The following is a 22,580-nucleotide window of genomic DNA, read 5'->3' as shown; positions in this document are numbered from 1 at the left end:
CCCTGGTTCCATTTCCCCTGTAGGTGTGCCGCCTGTGTTTGCTCCGCGTTCACTCCCCTGGTCGGTGTGCCCCCTATTGGTTTGGTTCCTCCCATGGGTTTTTGCCCTGGTTTTTGCCCTCTGGAGGGTTTGTCCCTCCTGTTGGTGTCCCCCCAGTATCTTTTCCTTTGGTTACCCTCGGATCCTGTGTTTCCGTCTTTGGTGCCCCTATATGTGTCTGCGTTCCCTGTGGTTTGTCAGTTAATGTTGTGGTTGCTCTCCTTGTGCCTGTTCTGCATGTCAGAGGTGGTACTATTGCTCTGTTGATGTTTTTGCTCTTGACTTCCTCTGGGTAGTGTTGTCTGGTTGGTACCTGAGTCTTGTGCCGTGTCTTGTCCGGCCCCCCTGGTCCAGTTGAATGTGCCTGGTGTGCGTGCCTTTGGGGGGGGAGCAGCTCAGGCAGTCTGTTTCAAGAAATTTTAGAGGATCATGAAGAACCAACAGCAAAAAGAAGCATCACAAGTGGTTCTAGTCAGATACAAATATATTTGGCAGAACAAACTATTCCCCACTCCGACAGTGAATTCCAGTATTGGAAAATCAACTAATATCATTCTCTTGCTGCAACTGGCGTCATTGCTGCCAATTATTATGGCCTACTACTTGCCATCCACTTCGTTGCTGCTACTACATTGTTCCCGGTTGGCAACCCCGCAGGCCAGCGCTTTGTCCAGTTCCACCCTGCAGAAATGGCCATCTGTCTGCCACATCCAGATGTTAAATGGGCTTTCCTTTGGCCTGGTTCAGCTGCTTGGATATTCAGTAATGAAGATCCTGGGAGCCATATCACCTTCAGAGAATTGTACGTCATGGCTATAGTGACACAAAGTCAAACCAGCAGTACCCAAGGATTCCCCAAAGAAACACAGTATCAGAGAAGTCCAGTCTTCCTCTCAGGTCACTAGATATTGTCCATATCTCTCACCCATACAGCAAAACAGGGAGCATCAGGACGCTAAAGACTTGGACCTTTGTGCTATTAAGGGAATGCTGTGTCATCAAAGATATCGGGAGGTCCATGTACCCCATTCCAACAATCTCAAGACCCCTTCATAGGAAAAGTCACCAGAGACATGAATGTCGCTGCTATGGTAAGTGAACCTCTTGATGTGGTCACCATTTTCTCTGCAGAAGGACTGATGGCTGTGCCCAAGAGGTCATTAAAGGCCTGTATCTTGGTTTTTGTCCAGGACACTCACCAGCTCAGACTCTCAGACTCCTCATTCAGTCTCTGGAGAACTCCGATCAGAGCCTCTATTGCCTCTGTGAAGATCACAGCATCATCAGTAAAGTCAAGATCACCGAATCTTTCTTCAGCTAGAATTTTTTTTGCATTGGGAAGAATGCAGAGGTTCTGTCTTCACTCTGTACAGCACTCACAGTACTAGTATACAGGCTCTCCAACTTCGGGGATCCCACAAAGTCTAATGTGGTAGTTGGTAGTTCATAGCTGATCGGAGGATCAGCCTCAAGCACTATTGACCTAGATGTCCTAGCCAGAGGATCAGCTTTAAACAACTGCTCAAAGTAGCTGGCTGAACTGGATAAAGCCGACAGGACAAAATTATTTGCAAAAAGCAAAGACATGATCCTAAAGTCACTGAACCAGTCTCCTTCTGCCCCTTGGTCATGCCTAGAAATTCCATTTATTCCATAAATGTTATAAACAGAATCAGTGACAAATGACAGCCCTGGTGCAGTCCAACACTCACCATGAATGAGTCTGATTATTACTGATTATGCAAAACAAACTCTCGCTCCATTTATTCAGGAACCTGATGGCCCATAACAGCGGACCCTGCACCCTATACTCCTGGTGCACCCCCAGCACCCTCTGAGGGACATGATCATATGCCTTTTTCAAGTCCATAAAACACATATAGATTGACTGCACAAACTGCCATAAACCCTCCAGTATCCCAGAGATGATGTAGAGCTAGTCCAGCATTCAATATCCAGGACAGAATCTGCATTGTGCCTCCTGGATCCATGGCACGACTAATGGGCCAGTACCCCAGCATAGCCCTTCCCAGGAAGGCTAAGGAGTGTGATCCCCCTGAAAATGGACCACATCCTCCAGTCCCTTTTCTTAAAGACTGGGATCAGTCTGGTAATACAAAGGAACTGTCCCCAATTTCCACACTATGTTTTAGAGGTATATCAGCTAAGACAGCCTAACAACATCAAGAGCTTTGAAAAATCTCATCCACTCCTGGAGTTTTTTGACTACTTCAGTGATCTCTTCCCCCTTAAAGCTGGAAGACTCCTCTGATACTGTATCCCCCGATGTAAAGTTGAAGGACCTCCTCATTCACCAAAGTAAACTTCAAAATATTGGTGCCAAACTGGGGGGTCTACCCCGGGGCCTCTTCCCAGTGTGACATGCCTGGAACACCTCACCAGGGAAGCATCTAAGAGGCATCCTGACCAGATGCCTGAGCCACCTCATCTGGCTCCTCTCGATGCGGAGGAGCAGTCCCTTCTACTGTAAATGATCAAGCTTCTCACCCTATCTCTAAGGGAGAGCCCAGCCATCCTGTGTAGGTAACCCATTTCGGGCCCTTGTATTTACGACTTCGTTCTTACTGTCACTACCTATAGCTCATGACTATAGGTGAGGGTAGGAACGTAGATCAACTATTAAATCTTTGCCTTTTGGCTCCACTCCTTCTTGACCATGACAGACATACAGCGCCTGCATCACTACTGATGCCACACCAATCCGTCTGTTGATCTAACACTCCATCCTTCCCTCACTCGTGAGCAAGGCCCCGAGATAAACAACAACAACAAATTTATTTTTATATAGCGCATTATCAAAACATTACATTGTCTCAAAGCGCTTTACAGCATCCGCACCCAAAGCCCCCAGTGAGCAAGCCAAAGGCGACAGTGGCAAGGAAAAACTCCCAAGAAGGAAGAAACCTTGGGAGGGACCAGACTCAAAGGGGGAGCCCAGGGGGGCTGGCAGGGATAGTCAAATAAGAGTCAAGTCACATATTTCCCAAGTCTTATGATTGGGACAAACTGGAAAGCATGGAAGATGACAAGCCAATGCTGAGTCTTCTTCCAACCGCCAGGCAACTAGAGGTAAGGCAGTGGTGTTAGACATGAAAGATGATACAGGCAGATGGGCAAGCTGGATGCAGGGACGTCACTGGTGGTGGCGACATCACATGTAGTAGGGTATGCTGGACATCTTGATAGATTGAGGTCTCCAGGCATCACCCCCCAGGAGGAATAGGGGAAATAAAATGTACAATTAGTCAAAGTAGAGGAGGCTATCGGCAGTGCTAAAAGCTAGATGAGTGCAATATGAAGTCCAATGTACAAGCTCCGGCAGACATGGCTATGGCAGCATCTGTAGGAGGGAGAGACAAGTGGGAATGCAGGCATGGGGAGTCCCTGAAATGTCAGCACTCCAGCTCCACAAGGGATTGCGAAGCTAGAGTGACAGCACTGACAGTCCAGTTAATCCAAAGCCAATGGCACCGATCCCCACCCAGCTCTACACCTCACACTACAGGTCTGACTGGGAGTGAAGAGTTAGCTAGAGCTAGAACTAGTGTCCCTATACGCTAAACTAAACAGATGTGTTTTGAGTCTAGACTTGAATATTGAGAGTGAGCCTGAAACCCGCACATCCGGTGGAAGACCATTCCACAGCTGAGGAGCTCTGTAGGAGAAAGCTCTTCAGCCTGCCGTAGCTTTTTCTACCTTCGGTACTAACAGGTATCCCATGGCTTGAGAGCGAAGCAAGCGTGGAGGGTTGTATGTGGTCAGCAGATCACTAATGTATTCTGGTGCAAGGCCATTGAGTGCTTTATAAGTTAATAGCAGTATTTTATAGTCAATTCGGGACTTAACTGGCAGCCAATGAAGAGAGGATAAGAGGATAAACTCCTTCACTTGGGGAAGGACTCCCTCCCCGAATCAGAGAGAGCACTCCAACCTTTTCTGGTTGAGAATCATGGTCTCATATTTGGAGCTGCTGATTTTCATCCCAGCTGCTTCACACTCAGCTACGAACTGCTACAGTGAGAGCCAAAGGTCTCAGTTCGATGAAGTCAACAGAACCACATTATCTGCAAAAAGCAGAGACCTAATCCTGAGGTCATCAAACCGGACACTCTCAATGCCCTGGTTATGTCTAGAAATTCTGTCCATAAAAGTTATGAACAGAATTGGTGACAAAGGGCAGCCCTAGTGGAGTTCAGCCCTCACCAGAAATGAGTCCCTTCAGAAGGCATCCTAGACAGATTCCTGAACTACCTCAACTGGCTCCTTTTGATGCAGAGGGACAGCGGTTCTACTTTGAGCCCCTCTCGAATTTCTGAGCTCCTCATCCTATGTCTAAGGCTGAGCCCAACCACCCTGTGGAGCACACTCATTTTGGCTGTTTGTATCCGCAATCTCAATCTTTCAGTCATTACCCAGAGCTCATGACCATAGGTGAGGGTAGGAACGTAGATCAACCGGTAAATAGAGAGTAAATTCTCACACTCGACTGCAAACTGTCCCAGTGCATACTGCAGCTCACAACCCGATGACGCCAACAGGACCACATCATCCACAAAAAGCAAATATGTGATCCTTTGGCTTTCAAACCAGATCCCCTCCTCCCCTTGGTCACGCTTAGAAATTACGTCCATAAAAGTTGTAAATAGAATTTGTGACGGTCTCTCCAGAGTGGCTTCAGCTGTTCGGTCTGGGAGGCGTGGTCCCTGGCGCAGGTGTGACCGAAACCCCCCCTCCGACGGCCACCTCCAATGGGCCAAGAAAGGCGGCAAGGCCGCCCCTCCAGAGGAGGAGCGGGCTTGTCCGGTTGATCATGGTGAAAGACAGTGATCAAGACTGGGTCCGATATGTAGCGGGCTGGAATCCAGGAGCGCTCCTCCGGGCCCTATCCCTCTCAATCCATGAGATGGACGCCTATGATCCTTCCCAAGCAGAAGATGCCACAACCCTGATCCTAGCCCCAATTTGCTTCCTCACTCCCATCATCTGGTTCCTGGATGAGTCCATTCGTAACACCAACGACTGCCAAGGGTAATTCTGACAGTAGTGGACCAGTTTCCAGGCCAGTGATGCCACTCCTCCAGGGCCAGGAGTTCTCAGTTCCACACATTGTAATTCCTTTTGGCCGCAGAGACTTATGTGCTGGTCTTGAATTGGGCTGCCTGCATTTCAGCAGGGGAACTTGACCTATAAAAACACACCATGTAGTGCACAGATTCCCTGATATGCAGAACAACAGCGAAAAACAACACTGGAAAGGTTCATGTGCACCAAATTTACAGATGTAGCCGCTTGAATTTTCCCGTTTCCATGATGGGGCCTTGGCTGGTCCATGACAGGTCCCTGCTGGGTCTTGGGTGGGACCTTGACTATAATGAGATCCCCCATGATGATGTAATGAACAAGGGGGCCGGCATGATCCGCCCCTTACCTCTCTGTGTTTAAAGTACTTGCAATGATTTATCCATCCACCAGGGAGAGCAGTGATTATGAAATCAGAAATGACTTACCTGAAATCAGGTATTGTAACTTCACTGCAAAAAATTTAAATCTAAGAAAAAGTATAATTTGCTTATATTTAGACAAAATTCTAATTCATTAATAAACTGACTACACTGCAATAAATGGCCTGTGAAATTTAAGAAATTGTTTCTGTTGTGAGGCAAAGATGGCGTATAACTAGCAAAATGTGTTTTAGTCAGTTTATTGATGAAAGAATTTTGTATTTTACTTCACCTTTTGGAGATGAGGCGGACCCAAGATGTGTGCAATACAATAAATACAGGCCTAAACAAAGTAATAAAGTTGATTGTGGAGAATAAAGGTGGACAGAGTGGAAAATGAAAAATAAAAAAACACATGGTTCTGTACTGTGCTCGAATAAAATAGACACATTCCTTAGTGTGTTCTGTCTGGCTAACAATCTGAAAAGCTGCTGATGGCTGCACATTCACAGGGGGGGGGGGCAGTCACAATGATGTGTGAATGTGTCATTAACTTCTCTGCTTGGCCACAATGAAAAGCAATATGTTTGCAGGGGATCAAGGTGAGGTTGTTTTCTTAACCTAAGAACACCGAACCAACGGTCAAGCATGTTGGTGGTAGTATCATGCTGTTTTTCTGACAGTACTATACATCAGTACATTGCACAAAGAGGATGGAATAATGAAGCAGCACTAGATAGATAGATTGGGATTTTTTGTCATAGTACCAGATATGGAGTCTGAGGCCTCTCACCCACTTTCAAAGTAGTCTGACAGGCCTTGACATTTTACTGTTTTTCTGAATTGCTAAAACACATGTCCTAAAATCTCATCTCCTTTAATCAAACCACTAAGCACAAACTCTAAAATTCAAGCTAAACTCACAAAACCTTACACTTGTCTTGCAAAATCAAACAATCTTCTCAAAACTATATTATCTTTGCTCAAAAGCAAACACTGTTTTCAGATCATGCATCTCAAGTCAGTTGGTTAAAGGTACACTACTGAACAGTCATAGCACTCTACAGCAAAAAATGAAAACAGTACCAGTCAAAACTGTTGTTGACATGTAAATGAGAAACCGCAAGACTATAATAATAAAAAAAAATTATGGTCGTCTACCAAAAATATTTGTATACAGTTATGACTGATAATTACAGTTTTTCCCAATTGTTTATACACATTTTCTGAAAGCATGCCCCGTATTGTCATAACTCTACACACAAATCAAAAAACACACACACAATGGGCAGAACCCTTCAATTCTCTTGCAAAATGAAACTTTACGTTCATAACAATGTAATTTATTCTCAAAATGGTATTTTGTTTTCAAATGACACACAAACCATCATATGAAGACATTTATAAGAACCAGTTGATTACTGAAGTGCTTAATGTAAAACACTATGACCACTTCTTCATTCATCATAGTGACTTACTGTAAGCCTTTTTTTGAATTTATATTCCAAGAATTTACTGAATACAGTTACAGTAAAAAAAAAAAAAAACAACTCCGCTGCATCCTCCCTTCTGTTTCGGTCTGGCCACAGCACCTCATCCACATCACAAGCAATGTTTGCCCTGGCCAAGCAGCGGGGGAAATATCACCTAGCATGGGGAATCCAGCCATCAAGAGACTTCAACTCTCTTTGCCCAGCCTCCCTCATTGTTAGACCATGGTTGATCACATGGTCAACCAAAGTGGCTTTGATCTCATGAGAGATTACTTTCTTTGGCCTTCCTCGTGCTCCCCGTCCTCCTCCTCTTACTCTCACTCCTCTGGCTCTGCCTCTGTTTCCAACGTTGGCATCCATTGCTCCAAAACAGAAGAGCTCACCTGTTGGCCTTTTATAAAGCTCTGATTTCTAAATTACAATTATGTGATGAGTTAGTATGCAAAGTAGGGCAACTGACTTTACAATTTTGAATGACAGTGTGTTCCTTGTGAAAACAAGAGATTTTCTTCATGGAAATTGTGCCAAATGCAGAGAATTGTGTGTAGTGTTTTGAAAAAAGTGTGTTTTAAAAATGCAATTTGAGTGTGAAGCAGGAATTGTGCTTGTAGTTTAGCAGAATTGGTTCAGGGGGTTGGAGTCATTGTGTCTCAAGTACAAGTAATTGTGCGTAAACAACAAGAAAAACTGTAATATGTAACGTTTGCCATACATAGTACTCTAGAAAAGTTACTATAAAAAACTAATCCATAAAGTAACCAAACGAGAGGCATATTACAGTAAAATGTGCTACTGCCAAGCCAGAGTCACAGAAGAATATTCATTCTGCCTCATCACCATGTCTCAGTGCTGGGACTAGTGATGCTATCCCTTGTTGAGTGATGCAGAAAGAATCCTCTGTGTGACCCTTTTGTACCTTGACTTCAAAATGCAACTCCTATCCTTCTATGGCACGTATTCTATGTTCTAGTCACTCTTTGGCTTCTTCAAATGTTTAGAAATACGTGTGAACAGTTTTGAGTCAATGACTACTGTGTGTGGGCTGCGCTTAACCTCTGCGGCCTGTGTTTTCTATTTTGCATCAAAGTTCACCATAGCTCAAAATGTGTTTTGATGAATGAGAATGTGTTTTGAATTTTGCAAAAAGGATGACTGAGATCTGAAAATTGTGTCTAACTAGGTGAGCATGGTTTAAAGTTTCACCAAACAAGTGACTGATTCAATAAATGACTTTTGGCAATCGGCAGTTTTGTTCCCAAAATGATTTTCAATACTTCAGCAATTCAGAAAAACTGTTAAATATTTCACCTATCTAAAAAATATTTATCCCAAAGTGCTACAAATGCTTTTATTCAGCACAAACTCAGCACTAATAATCTGAGAACATTTAGAATGTCATTTTTTTTTGTTAAAATCTACTTTAAACATACACTTTTCAAAAACCTATTTTCAGTGGTGCTGACAAATTGTAAAATATCACATTATAAATATTTCTAGCCTAGACTTGAGCTCCGAAGCTTACAGATATAGGGGATGGCTACACAAAGGTGAATGAGAGATTCAAAAAATTGTATGAGATTTGATTACTAAAGTGTTACAACTTTGAAGTGACTTTGGAGTCACCTTTGCATACTGTCAATGGCCCATCAGTCTGGACTGTCTGTCACTGCTCTTCACACCAATCAGTTTGGAAAGGCAGTGTGAATTTTACAGTTTTTTTTCCATTGCTAAGACAAAACTCTTCATGCAGTCACCACAATATTTACTTATGTGGGCTAAATTGTTAAGCATTTCACTTTGCTTTCATTCAAAATGCAATCAATGACTAAATGCTTCAATCTCACTCACATTACATTTTCAGGGGCCATTTTGCACATACCTACATATTGACACAAAAACTGCTAATAAGACAGTCGAAACTGAAATAAGTCATTTTGATAAATCACTTTCAAAACAGATTGTAAAAGCCACATAATCCATCCATCCATCCATCCATTTTCCAAACCGCTTATCCAACTGGGTGACGGGGGGTCCAGAGCCTATCCCGGAAGCAATAGGCACGGGGCAGGAAACAACCCAGGATGGGGGGCCAGCCTATCGCAGAGCACACTCACACACCATTCACTCTGACATGCACACCTACGGGCAATTTGGCAACTCCAATTAGCCTCAGCATGTTTTTGGACTGTGGGGGGAAATCGGAGTACCCGGAGGAAACCCCACGACGACATGGGGAGAACATGCAAACTCCACACACATGTGACCCAGGCGGAGACTCGAACCCGGGTCCCAGAGGTGTACTTTAACTCCAACAAGTTATTCGGCAAAGCAAGAAATCCTGCTTTGTGAAGTACCCCCGATCTCAACCCTATTGAAAATTTGTGGGTCCGTGCCAGGACCCCAACTAGTTTAAATGAACTAGAAATTCTGCAAAGAAGAGTGATCAAACATTCCGCTAGAATTATGCCAGAAGCTTGCTAATGGCTACCAAACGATTCTCGTTGATACTTGTACTTGTGTATCAACTTGTGACCACAATTAAAATGTGTTTTTGTAAAGAAAGCGCCATCTCAATGTAACACCCTGCAAGTGAATAAATGGGCGTATTTAGACAAGAATTTAGGCACAGCCGAAGGAAGGGGGTTACTCACGTTGGCTGGCTTTTGGCAATGTGGGGGACATATTCACCTGTTACCTTAGCATTTGATGTTTGTTCAAACACGTCTCAGCCACAGATTTTACTGATTTCGTTATACAGTACAGTAGACATGCCGAAAAGAGCCCCGTATTTTTTACTGCTTCATGGTAACAAATCGCTGTTGGGCTAAAGGTGAACCATTTTATTATTTAGTATCCTAAGACATTTAGTTCCGAGTTAGGATAAGATAGTTATCACAGACTGCAAGATTCAAGACCAGTCAACCCTATTCTGACTTTCATTCTTCGAGTACTGAGATATTATGGGCATCATTTTGCCGTCCTTACCATGGCTGACTGAACCGGGGATGTCTTCCGGAGCAATCCGGACACTGACGGCCCCATTTGGCAGGAACGAGTCAATTCTCTGGAGGTAGACAGTCGCGTTCAAGGCAGACATCTTTCGCGTCGTATATCTTGCTGGGAAACTGAAAATCTGAGCTGCTTTGAATGTTCAAATCAAAACTCTAAATGAAATTCAAATTGTTATGATGCGGTTGCTAAGATACGGTGGCCGATTAGTGCCAGCACGCTGCAAAGTCTTCAAACACTTCAATCAAATGACAAGACACACGATATATATTGACAAAAGCGCGGAAAGATAATAGAAGCAGCGTAAATTTAGAAGACACCTTTAAAAACATAAAAGCGCTGCAGATTCGCTTACAACACAGTTGCTAAGTTTCCAGGTGACAAAACGGACCAATTGTGGCTGGGCCGTATATCGAATGTTTACGGAATATCGATTTATTATCAACACCAGATGTAGAATGACACACTACAGTTCGTGTCTGTTTAATTGATTGATTGAGATATATATATATATATATATATATATAAATTTATTAAAGTATTTGAATAGAATTCCTTCCTGGTAGCAAGTAACGCGAGAGCTGCGGTCGTGACGTTTCACAGACTCCCAGAATTCATAGCGATAATTAAGCGACCCATTCAATCAGTGGGGGATTTGATGCAGGGGAATGACGAGGGGACGTTTTTATCTCACTCGTGGTTTTCATTTACAACTAAATATTTAGCCACTTGGAAATTTTTCTCTATTGCTAATATTCCTAAGAATCTAGGGATATGTCGATACACTTATTGCCATGTTGTGTTTTGTCCTAAAGGTACAGATTCTAATTAATAGTTTACATGCAAAGGTTCCCGCGGTGGTTTATTTTCTGCTCTGTCTGACCCCCGGACCGTTAGACAGCAGTGCTGTAATTCATCTTCAGCCATTTCACTCTTCCACTGTAGCAACGTAAACTGAAGAATTATGAACAATGATGGCGGCACATTCGCAGCTGCTCCGAGCTCTCCAATGTTCCTCTGACAGTGTTTTACTGGTTTCTTTGCTTCCAGTACCAGCATTTTTTTTTCTTTCCTGTTGTTGTATATTTCTTTTATTTCATATTGTCTTTTACTTGTACTTTTATCCTTAACATGGCGTCGACAGGCTTGCTCCAAAGACATCTTATTGTATTTGCACAGTGACGGTAACGCTATCTTATCTTGCGAGGATATCGCACTGAACACCGCAGCAATTTCCTGATGTTGTAAACCTGCTCAACATTTGGCAATAAAGTCCATTCTGATTCTGAGAGGAAGTAGCATAAGGCTGTACTGCTAACGTTAGCATTAGCAAACCTTGCAGTGTTGGTAGTAAGGCGTTACTATAACCCCACTACTTTTGTCTATAAGGAGTAATGTAACTAATTGCCATTAAAAAACACGGAAGGTGCTGAAATTTAAATGCACTCTTTACCTTTGTCTTGCGTGAAAATATTAATGGATAAAGGCAGCATGTTCCCTTAATTTCCCGTTTATGATGTAACGCCTCACCATGGCGCAATGAATGGGTGGTATTGTAGGTACGCTGATAGATACAATTAGACGGTTGTATTGTCTGGCACTGTCATAGCTGCAACACTGAAATAATATAACTAGCCAGAGAGCACACATGCATTGGCACTATGTCTCCGCGATGCTTGAAAACCCATCAGCAAACATCTGTGTTGCAGAAACATCGCCACCGACCATTTGCACCCACCACACGTCGAAACTCCTGGCAGACACATGGTCCAATCCCACCCGTATTAAAAGTACATTTATATGCGGTAATTGATGAGTAGTAATTTCCAGTAACCTGCACAACACTGCTGACTAGTGACGTTGCCGCCGTTGGCTGAATCCGCAGTAGTTATGGTGCTATGATGTTAGATTTTTACAGGGACTGTGATAAATGCAGACCCCTCTATTACCCAGATAGCATGCGTAGTCGGGCCGATTCTGGCTGAGTGTCGGCACTGTCGGCTTACTGTCGATGCGGTAGAAAATGACGGTAGAGACACAGTGCCGAGCCCGGCAGCCGATTCGGGCTAACACACGGCTTTGTTCATGTGGTCCAGCGGTGGCTGAGCACAGTTCCGCCGATACTTTTTTATTTCATGGCAGTATGATATGATGCCGGAACAGTGCCGAGCCCGGCAGCCGATTCGGGCTAACACACGGCTTTGTTCATGTGGTCCAGCGGTGGTTGAGCAGAGTCCCGCCGATACTTTTTTTATTTCATGGCAGTATGATATGATGCCGGAACAGTGCCGAGCCCGGCAGCCGATTCGGGCTAACACACGGCTTTGTTCATGTGGTCCAGCGGTGGTTGAGCAGAGTTCCGCCGATACTTTTTTATCTCATGGCAGTATGATATGATGCCGGGACAGTACCGAGCCCGGCAGCCGATTAGGGCTAACACACGGCTTTGTTCATGTGGTCCAGCGGTAGCTGAGCACAGTTCCGCCGATAGTTTTTTTTTTTTATTTCATGGCAGTATGATATGACGCCGGGACAGTGCCGAGCCCGACTTCATGTGGGCCGGCGTCGGTTTGAGGCGCTCAACGAATCTAATTTTCCTACATTTACTCTTTTCTCAGCGGTTGGCAATCAGTTTTATACATGCCCCGGCATCTGCCTAGGTGAAATATGTATCAGACTTCCCATTCTTTATAGGTTCCTTTAAATCCAGCGTATTTGTGTTTCCTGTTAATACCATTGCTATTTTTTTCTTGACCTAACTCCCCTGAATATTTTTTACAAGGGGGGAAAACAATGCCAGTTCTTGACTCACAGGTGGACGGTTTTCTCTAATTTAATTGTACTGTTTAGCGCTGTAAAAATATTGCAATAACTATTTTCTCTACATTATTTGTTTACACATTGTCAATTTGTCTTCATATATACTTAACTTTCCATTCTTTCAGGAACATATAAACGAAATATTCATATATTTAAATATATATTCAAACTGCAATGTAAAAAAACTGGGGCAAGTTAAACGATAGGTAAACGATAAATGGGCAGAAACATTTGAAAATTATATATAGATTGAAATATGTCTGTTGCCGGTTTGCTGTTTTAGCGCCGTTTTCCCGGTGCGCTTAAGTACCCTTGAATGAAACGGAGCGCAGGGACATTGGTCATAAGCTTAATTTTCCGGTATCCTGATTGGCTATAAAGTCCGCCAAGACGTCCTGAAACTACAGTTTGAGCTCATTCTATCTTAGTCGCATGACTGGACCGGTAAGTATTTTATTTCAACATGTTAATATGAATTTATCATACGATATAACTGAAATAATTGCCGTGGCCCACGTACCTGAGGCGAGTATAATCACAACCACCGGCGAGTACAAAAATATGTACGTCCGATTACAACTAAGTGTGATTTATCGGGGCTAGTACATTGCTTATGCGCCACCCTGTATATATGTAGGGCTCCAACATTATGAAAAAATCACGTCATGATAACCGTACATCCAAATATCACAGTTTTCGATGTATCACGGATTTGTCACCTTAATAGAATGAGAAACGTAATATGTAATATTAAGGACTATGCTGGGAACCCTGGCCTGGTGTCGAGGCAAAAGTATTCTATCGGCCGCGAAACGTTAGAAAATCTACAACTAAACCAATAACCAACAATACCGTTATCTTGGGATATATGGATTAAGATTAATATATACAATAAAAAATTATTAAGGCTGAAGTGTAGCTCTTAGAACAGGTATTCGCGTTAACAACCGTAGCCAAAAAATTGCAATAAAAATTTATATCTGCGTTTTAACAGCCGCTGTTTTAAAACGCGCGGGCAGGCGTTAGGTGACCAATACAGACACTGCACTCTATAGCACTAATGAACTCCAGTTAACCATACTTTACTTAATTATTAATTGTTGCGAATTTATATGTGAATTACTTATGTATACATTACTGTATTTTCTAAATGATTATGGTAATATTCGATCAACGTCTAAATCGTCTAACGTCCTGCTTTACAGAACGTAATGTAGACATTAAACGGGGGATACCTGTAGTTGCAGTTGTCAGTGGGGAGGTAGAATGGTTTTTGCAAACATGGAATTTATATCACTTCCCAGTATGGCATTGCAGGATCACATAGCCAGCCACACTGAATCTTGACACAGAACTGTCCTCGAATACAGTATGGTAGTAGTGTAGGACTGATTAGATTCATTTGTGTAGAGATAAGCGATCCACATATTTTTGTATCTGAATCCAATCAGGTAAATATATTAAAATATCTAAAGGCAAATGTGTTTTATTTCCCCTCATATTTCCTTTTCTTCCCAGAGTGCACAGAAGTAACCCACACACCATATAAGGTACTTTAAATATGGATAGACGTAAGGTTAGGAAAAAAGCTGTGAAAAAAGTGAACATGTTTTTAGTATCGCTTATGAGTGAGAATACAGAGGGCACTGAGACTGTGATGGAAGGTTATCATACAATCGGTGATACCAGTGTAGATCAAGCCTATCCTTTCTATCCCAGTCAATCGGAGAGTGAGGGGGAGACCTCAGGGGAATCTGAGAGTGCTTATGCAGGGGGTGATATGAGCAGTTTGTCATTGGTGGGCGCACTGAGTGACTGGGCTGTCAGGTTTGGTGTATCTTTAGTTGCTTTGTCTGCCCTTCTGGGAATTCTCAGAATACACCACCCATATCTACCCAAGGATGCCAGGACCCTACTCAAAACAAAAACCCTGTATTGTGTGCAGAATGTGGCTGGTGGTCATTACTATTATTTTGGCATTTTAAAAACCTTTGGCAAAACAATGGAGAGGATGTGGTCTGAAGTTACAGTACATATAAGTAATGGTCTGATTTGGATGTGATTTGGTACATGTGCAGACCAGCCATGGGACCAGCAGTGTGCCTATTCTGCCAACTCTGTTGTCTGTGTGATCTGATATTATAATCATTGCAATACAGTCACATGACCTTTCACCACGTCCAGATTCATTTCCACCACTCCGTCTGGGTGCTTAACTTTTTTTGTCACTGAGTATATTTTGTTTATTATCATCAACAGCTATGTTCAAAATTGTGGAGTTTAAGGAGACAAATGAGGTAGAACTGGTCCCTGGTGTGTGGGTGAAAGATGGTGTCTGCCACTGGCCCCCCTATAAAGGAAAGCAGTTGGATTCAGCAATTAAGCATCAGGTCACTCCAGAGCACAGCTGGATACAGTGGGCAGTCAGAGTGATGTTTATAACAGAGAGTTATGAGGAAGGGAGACGGAAATTACGGGAAGCTGAACAGCGGTCAGACCTCCAGTCAGAAGCTGAAGAGTCTGGGAAAAAGAAAAGGAGAAAAATGTATGTATGCGTCTTTCAGTGTTTATGTTTCTTAATTTTTTAATTGCTTCAAGAAAGAATTGTTTATTTATTTCATATGTTTTATAATGTTGATCTTCAAAATGTTTTTTTTTTTTCTTAAGGCCAAGTAACAGACTTCTAGATGCCACTAATGGTGCTTCAAGTGAGTGAAGAAGAAGCAGGACTGCAGCAAAGTGACAGACGTCTACCTGAGGCCCCACCAATCAGCCAAGTTAAAATTTTAACACCATTGCAGACTGCTAATACTGGAAGTCGCAGTACTATTCCCTGGCTGAAGAATCCACTTCTCCCTCTGGAAATGATGTGGCAACCTACTGATGCCCTACGTGGAGAGCATGACCTAAACAAAAGTCAGTAACAGGAGTTTAGTGACCAGTACAAGATTCTGTATGGCTCGGCACTTGCCATATGCAGATGCATTTCCCCCTGCTTTTCTGTTTATTTTCTTAAGCAGATTTTTTTGATTATTATACATTGAAGAATTGCCACCAGTTCATTATGTCATTCAAGTTATGGAATTGTCATCCCCCCTTGTGCATTGTTCTTAAGACCATGCAGACTTGTTTTCCTCACCACCACCTCAACCAGAGCCTTCAAAAGTTCAGAAGTCCTGGATACCATCTGAAGGTAATATTCATATATTTCGTTATTTATGAATGTTACTTCTCAAAAGGATTATTGTTATCTGCAAACTAAAATTTGGTGTTTAAAATAGCATAATTAGCCAGTGTTATATTAGAAGGAGCATTTATTGTCCTGTGACGTTACCTTTTCATTTGCCGTCGCTGACGCTGTGTAACAGGGCCATTGTTTTTGCCTTTGGTTAATCAGTTTCACCAAGACCATGCAAAAACCTGGACACCCCCATCACAGCTACAAAGGACTCCTGCTGAAGGCAAATAACACCTGAGCAATTTCCTATTAGAAATGAAAGTTTTTTAAGGGTAGCCACTGTCAGTAAAAATATATTGATATTTCTACATTGGTTGCCTTTTCTACACTGCATTGGTACTCATTCCTGAACCTTGTTCTAAGTATAAATATAACACTAGTGGGTATTCTCTGCAGTACACACTTTTCTAATTGCTGGTTTTAATTCTGAAAGTATAGAAATCACTAAATTTGCATTGTGGAAGTGGTAAACGTGTTTGAGAGTTCCTGTGGTACCTGAAATAATAATATTTACATCATGGTTGTCATTGATGGCAAGTTGTATATTGGGTTTCTGAGGTTGACGTACATTGATTGGATTGCAACCATTGTAATAGCTAGTAAAAAGCTTGTAAAAAGCTAATCAATCGGTCTTCTACAATAACTGAATGTAGCAGCTTTCTAATAATTAAACATTAGCCATGCAGTTGACTGATGTGGATCAATCAAAAATAATATACATTAAAAATATCTTCTGGTCTTTTTCCTCTTCTCTCTAGTACCCCAATTTCCTCAAGGTTGGGTTAATTCATTTACCCAGCAACAATCATTACAACAGCCACCAAGAGTTTGGAGCAATCAAACTTCATCTGAAGGTAAGTTCCATAAATGTGTAATTTAATAATTTATATAGATTTTTTTTCAATGGAAATAGTTTTCCATTGAAAAAAGGTATTGTGTGTGTGCGCGCATATGCATGTTATTTTCAACATACATGCACACAACCAGCGAAATAGTCAATAAGTCCAAAACTACTTTCCTTTGCACAACCCCATTTATACATGCACAGTATATGTATTGATTGTTCATTCTTTTCTTGTGTTTCCAGTGTGGATTTCATGTGTCGGTAAATATTTCATTGGTTAGCACCCTGTTGACTCTCTTACCAGTTGCTGTCTGTATCTTTGCAAAGGATTCAGATACATGAGAATACCTTCAAAACTTGGTCAGGACATTTAATGTTACTTTATAAAGTAAAGAGTAGGGTTTATGATTTGACTAAATATCACATCACAAGGTAAACTCTAGCAGGCAGCTGACACTGGCAAATATCACCTGGTATGACTACTGGAAAAATAATTCTCATTATCAATATCTGATAAAATCTTGCTATACATCAAACTTACCATAACATTGCAAATGCCTCTTTATGTGTTTCAGCACTAATTCGGGAAGTCCTAACAAAGCAAGAAATGATCCTTGAGCAACAGACATTTATTTTGCGTCTTCTTCAAGCACGGCAAAACACCCAGGATTGTGAAATTGAAGAAGGGCTTCTGCCAGTGCATGATATAGAAGCGCTACAAAACGTAGAAGTACAACTTAGTAATGGAGAATTCAAAGAGAGATTGGTAGGTTTTTATATATCTTAGGGGGGAATACCACTTTCTGTGGTCACTATTTTAAAGTTTAACAGCCACTTTTGGACTTCATGATTAACTTTTTTTTTTAATGCAAAGTGAATGTGTCTTGTTCCATCAGTCATAAAGTTTTGGTGATTTGTGACTAAATGTTTTGGTGTGTCTCTCGTAGATGAATCACTTAAGTCTTATTGGAGGGTGTTGCATAAAGGATGCAGTCTGGCGGCTAATGAGGAAAACAATTTCCAATAGCCTTGCTAGAAACATGAATTGGAAGGGGTTGAATGGGAAGACATCATTTGCAGCACTGCGATTGAAGGATGTGATGATTGGTAAATGTATATGCAAACATATCATATGGGTCATTAGCTGGACAAGGTGGTCGTTGAGAAGGATAAAATATATGGAACACCAGAACACTCAAATAAACAAATAAATGTAACCCATCACCACGAAATGAGTCTTATGGGTGCAGTTCTATCAGTTCGACTTCAGACTAATTTTGTGGCGACGGGTCATATATTTGGAAATAAATAAATATTTCTATAATTAATTAAATGTGTCATTTTATTTAACAGTTCAATAAATGGAATTACATTTCATAATATGCAAAAGTGATTGCTTACATAATTTAAATTCTATTTCACAATAAAGTTAGACTTCACAATGATGTATTTCTGAATAATGGTGCACTCTTTCAATCACTTTGAGGGGGGCGGTGTCATGCCCGGCTCGTCCGCTCCTCGTGTGTGCCACGGCCCTGATTACCCACGTGTATTTCCCTGATCGTCTCCAGCTTTGTCTAGTTACTTTGATTAGTCCTGTGTATTTAAGTCCTGGTCTCCCTGGTTTCCCTTGTCCGTCATTGATGTTTGTATGCGTGAGATGTTTCCCCGTCCGCGCTTCCCAATTAAACTCCCGTTTTGCCCCGTCTTTGCCTGTCTGCTTGCTCCTTGCACGCCTTACCCGCACGATCGCCTGCCTGCTTGTACCCAATCGTGACAGGCGGGACTGAGCTTGTGATTTGCTAATCCCATGTGATCCATTATTCAGCCTAGCAGATATAGGAAATACTTTGAAAAGCTTTGGAGGACGTAATTATTTTATTTATTGAGATATTTATGTATGTATTTATATACACATATACATTTACTTATTTAATTTTGAGTATTATGGTGTTCCATAAAATATGACTTAACATTGCTAATAACTTAACATCTATGAACTCAGTGACAAAAGCAAGTTAAGCACCCAGAAATAACGGCCTGATTTGAATGTATGATATAATCATTGTGATAGTCACATGACCTTTCACCATGTGCAGATTTATTTCTACCACTCCAACTGGGTGCTTAACTGTTTTGTCACCAAGTATAAAAATCTTTAAATAAATGAGAGTTTAATACTAGGTGAATTTTTGGATATGTTGAAAAACTAAATTTACATATTTCCCTGACTGGTGTTGCTGCATTGAAAAGATACATCTTAAAACCAATGTCTATTCATGGATTATTTTTAAACTGGCATAAATTTGTTTTAAAATCTCAATATTGTATGTATTTTGAAACATATCTGTTACTTTCTGCCATTTTAGCTGCAGTTCGAAAAAATTCACTGATGTCCAAAGCAACAGATCATAATGTGGAATCTGTCATGAAAAGATGGCTGCAGCTTGCTTTAGATCGAGAGGGCGGCAAAAAACACTCATAAAATGTCTCTCTTGTTCAACCAACCACCCACCCACTTTCACCCACCAGTATGTGTGCCAGATGTGTCTATGCTAATATTCACACACTAGTCATTCATTTTGTTTCTAATATTCATTAAAATTTAGGATGAAAAAAAAAGCAAAATTTTCAATTTTGTGAAATATTTTTCTTACCATGTGCTTTGCTGTTCTGAATTTTCTGAATTTGACTGATGTTTAAAAAATAAAACCAACTGAAAACATATTGTTTTGCTTTTTCTTCACTGTAACGCTAAGTGTAGTTCTATGTAATTTGAAGTACTGCAATTTGTAGTTTGATCATTACTTCAGCCAGCTCTGTGCTGTACCGTTACATAATACGTGGGTCAGACCTGGGCCAAGCTACTTTACAATATGATATCTTACATAAGGCCCAGATCTTGGGGGGGGGGGCTTGGGATCAGATCTGTACTGTACCTTTAAGAAAACGTCATTTTGTAGTGTCTGGGCCACACCCCCATTCTGACTGGCGTGCAGTATGTGGGCCAGATCTGGGCCGTACCTTAAAGAATAAGTCATTCTGTAGTGCCTGTGCCACACTTGGGCCAGACTCTCATTATGATTGTTGTGCGGTATGTGAGCCAGATCTGGGCCAGCTTTTGAAAATAAGTCGGGATGCTGTACAAACGCCAATTCTGGGCCAGAAGAAACTACAGTATGTGGCCCACATCAGAGCCAGCATAATTTTGCTATCTGGGTATGGTTGCGTTAAAAAAAAAGCAAACATTTGTACTCAGATTTCATGGCGGTGTGCTTTTTATACCTTGACAAGTTTTCCTGAGATCAGATTTTAAAAATTGCAAAATATAGCAGCATATTGAATTATATTCTCTATCTTGAAACGTAGCGTGTCGCCAGACTCTCCGATACACAGCTCTATGGTCCATACAGAGGAGATGAAGAACATGAGTTCGCTAAGTCACGAAGTTATCTTTGGTCATGTGACTACGTTTACGTGCCTTGATGCAATTAAGATGTTTTCATGTGATTTTAATAATGCAATTACAGAGCTAGCCATGTAAACGCATTAATTGGGGAACTCATTTATAAATGCTTCATTCATAACATTTGTTACATTTCTAAGGAGATTTTGGGATTTATAAAGAAAAACGTATGCTGGAAAAAAATGCGTACATTCTGCAAACGAGGCTGACGGGGATGCTGTTTCGACAGAATCCTGTAGAGGGCACTGTGTACGCTAAATTGAAGGCTCCAGGAATGTTTTCGGCGTTTCATCTTACTAAGAAAATAATAATAATTCAAATGTTTTTTGTCACACGGCCATTGGCTCTGAAATTAAACTGTCCTTTTTAGATAAAATTGTTTAAATTTGCAAACTGAATTGTATGCTGTGTTTGAATGTTCAGACATTATTATGAGGTATTTCATTGCATATTTTTCAAGTTAATACCCTCTGAAATTGGTACTCTGTCACTAAGGCATACTGTACAAACAATGCATTTTCTGCCCAGGGTAAATGGACTGCATTTATATAACGCGTTTCTATTCGTACAAGTACTCAAAGCACTTTACATTTTATGCCACACACACACTCCGGTGGCGAAGGCTTCCATGCAAGGTGCCAACCTACACACTAGAAGCAATTTGGGGTTTAGGGTCTTGCTCAAGGCCCCATTTTGATGGGGACAGGAGGAACCAGGGCTTGAACCTGCAACCTTCTGGTTGTCAAACGATAGCACTACCACCATCTTCCCCAGGGTGAAGGCTTGTTATGCACCGTTTCCCTAATGGGGATAGTCCTCGCAGCAATAAAAAACATTTTGAAAATACAATATATTGTATGAAAAATTACAAATTTAAGTCCAAAACTGTTCTACTTGACGGTAAGTTTCACCAGATTTACAGTAACAAAAAAAAACCCATAAATGAACACAAAATTCACACATAAAAAAATCTACAAATGAAAGAAATGTAAATATATCACTCCAGTGATAATCCCTCCTCCAATACTTCAGAACAAACCTTCCCCCACCCCTCCACAACTCCCCTTTTTAACTTATTTACCTTAAACAGAAGTGTGTATTAAAGGCATATAATTATCAGCAGACTATATAAAATGGTAAGAGTGCCCTCTGGCGGCTTATTGATTGGGTTACTCTGTCACATCAATCACTGGTCATAAAAAGTACATCACTAAAGTACATGATGATACCTAGAAAAACAGTAACTATGGAATAAGATATTCCAGGAACAGGTTACAATAAAAAAAAAAAACAATTGTAAATAATTTATAGGTCTTACATGCAAAGCACATGGCCATAAAATAATGCCATAAACGTTTATAAACTAATTAACTGCAAGTACTAATCTATTATAGTCGCATGTTAAACAAGTGGCAAGCTGGTTCAGTAGGTTGTAGATTCTTGTGCAGTTTTTTTTCCGCCATTCAAAGATGCAGTTTGATGAACTGGTGTTTCTCAGTTGCCCATAGTGTGTGTTATGTGAAGGAGTGGCACCCTGTCCAGCATGTACCCCAGCCCTGTAGCCAGTGCTGTCTGTGATAGCACCCCCTATGACCCTGACCAGGAAAACCAGAAGGAATAGTGAGCGCATATATTAAACTAGACCAATACTGTTAATCTAAAAATGACAGCAGTATTTGAGCAATGCAGCCATTGAGCAATGGCTGCATACTTCAAATGACACAGAAAAAGGGAAATTGAAAACGTCGTTAACAGAGCAGGTTAGTGGTCAGATGACTTTGTTGAAATTAGTTGATGTAGTGTAAATGCAATATTTTGACTCTAAGAGTCAGTGGTCACTTTTGCATCTGATGTGACATTCATGCTATCAGAGTCTCATGCTCAGGTCCGATTGCTCAAATATGTTAGACTGAGGGAAATATTGTAAAACTTCATCAAGGAGTCAAGAACCCAACAGCAGTAATTCCATTAGCAGAGCCCAGAGTCATTACTCTCAAACAACGTCCTTCATTTTTCCATTCTACTACTCGTAACATAATGGCACAGCTTCAAGCACTGTCGTCTCAGACCATTGGGACCTGGTTTCGAGTCTCCACCAGGATTCCATGAGTGAGGACTTTGCATCTTCTCCCCGTGTCAAAGTCGGTCAGTTCTCTCTCATCAATCAAACCAGTGAAATAGACCACCACCATCGTCCCCATGCTGAAGA

At 41.4% G+C, this 22,580-nt stretch overlaps 2 long non-coding RNA genes across 2 annotated transcripts; both read left to right on the top strand.

Annotated features, from left to right (window-relative positions):
* Positions 1-15,493: 15,493 nt before the first annotated feature.
* LOC125751923 (uncharacterized) lies at positions 15,494-16,284 on the top strand. The gene is made up of 3 exons (XR_007400813.1): positions 15,494-15,739; positions 15,939-16,016; positions 16,221-16,284. It is a non-coding gene; the product is annotated as an uncharacterized LOC125751923 (long non-coding RNA).
* Positions 16,285-16,844: 560 nt separating this feature from the next.
* On the top strand, positions 16,845-18,123 carry LOC125751922 (uncharacterized). The gene is made up of 3 exons (XR_007400812.1): positions 16,845-16,915; positions 17,481-17,671; positions 17,853-18,123. It is a non-coding gene; the product is annotated as an uncharacterized LOC125751922 (long non-coding RNA).
* The last annotated feature ends 4,457 nt before the right edge of the window (positions 18,124-22,580 follow it).

Source organism: Brienomyrus brachyistius, chromosome 11 (assembly GCF_023856365.1).
Source record: "Brienomyrus brachyistius isolate T26 chromosome 11, BBRACH_0.4, whole genome shotgun sequence".
Classification (NCBI taxonomy): domain Eukaryota; kingdom Metazoa; phylum Chordata; class Actinopteri; order Osteoglossiformes; family Mormyridae; genus Brienomyrus; species Brienomyrus brachyistius.
The sequence above is the reverse complement of the archived record's forward strand: the minus strand, read 5'-3'. Positions and strand labels throughout refer to the sequence as shown.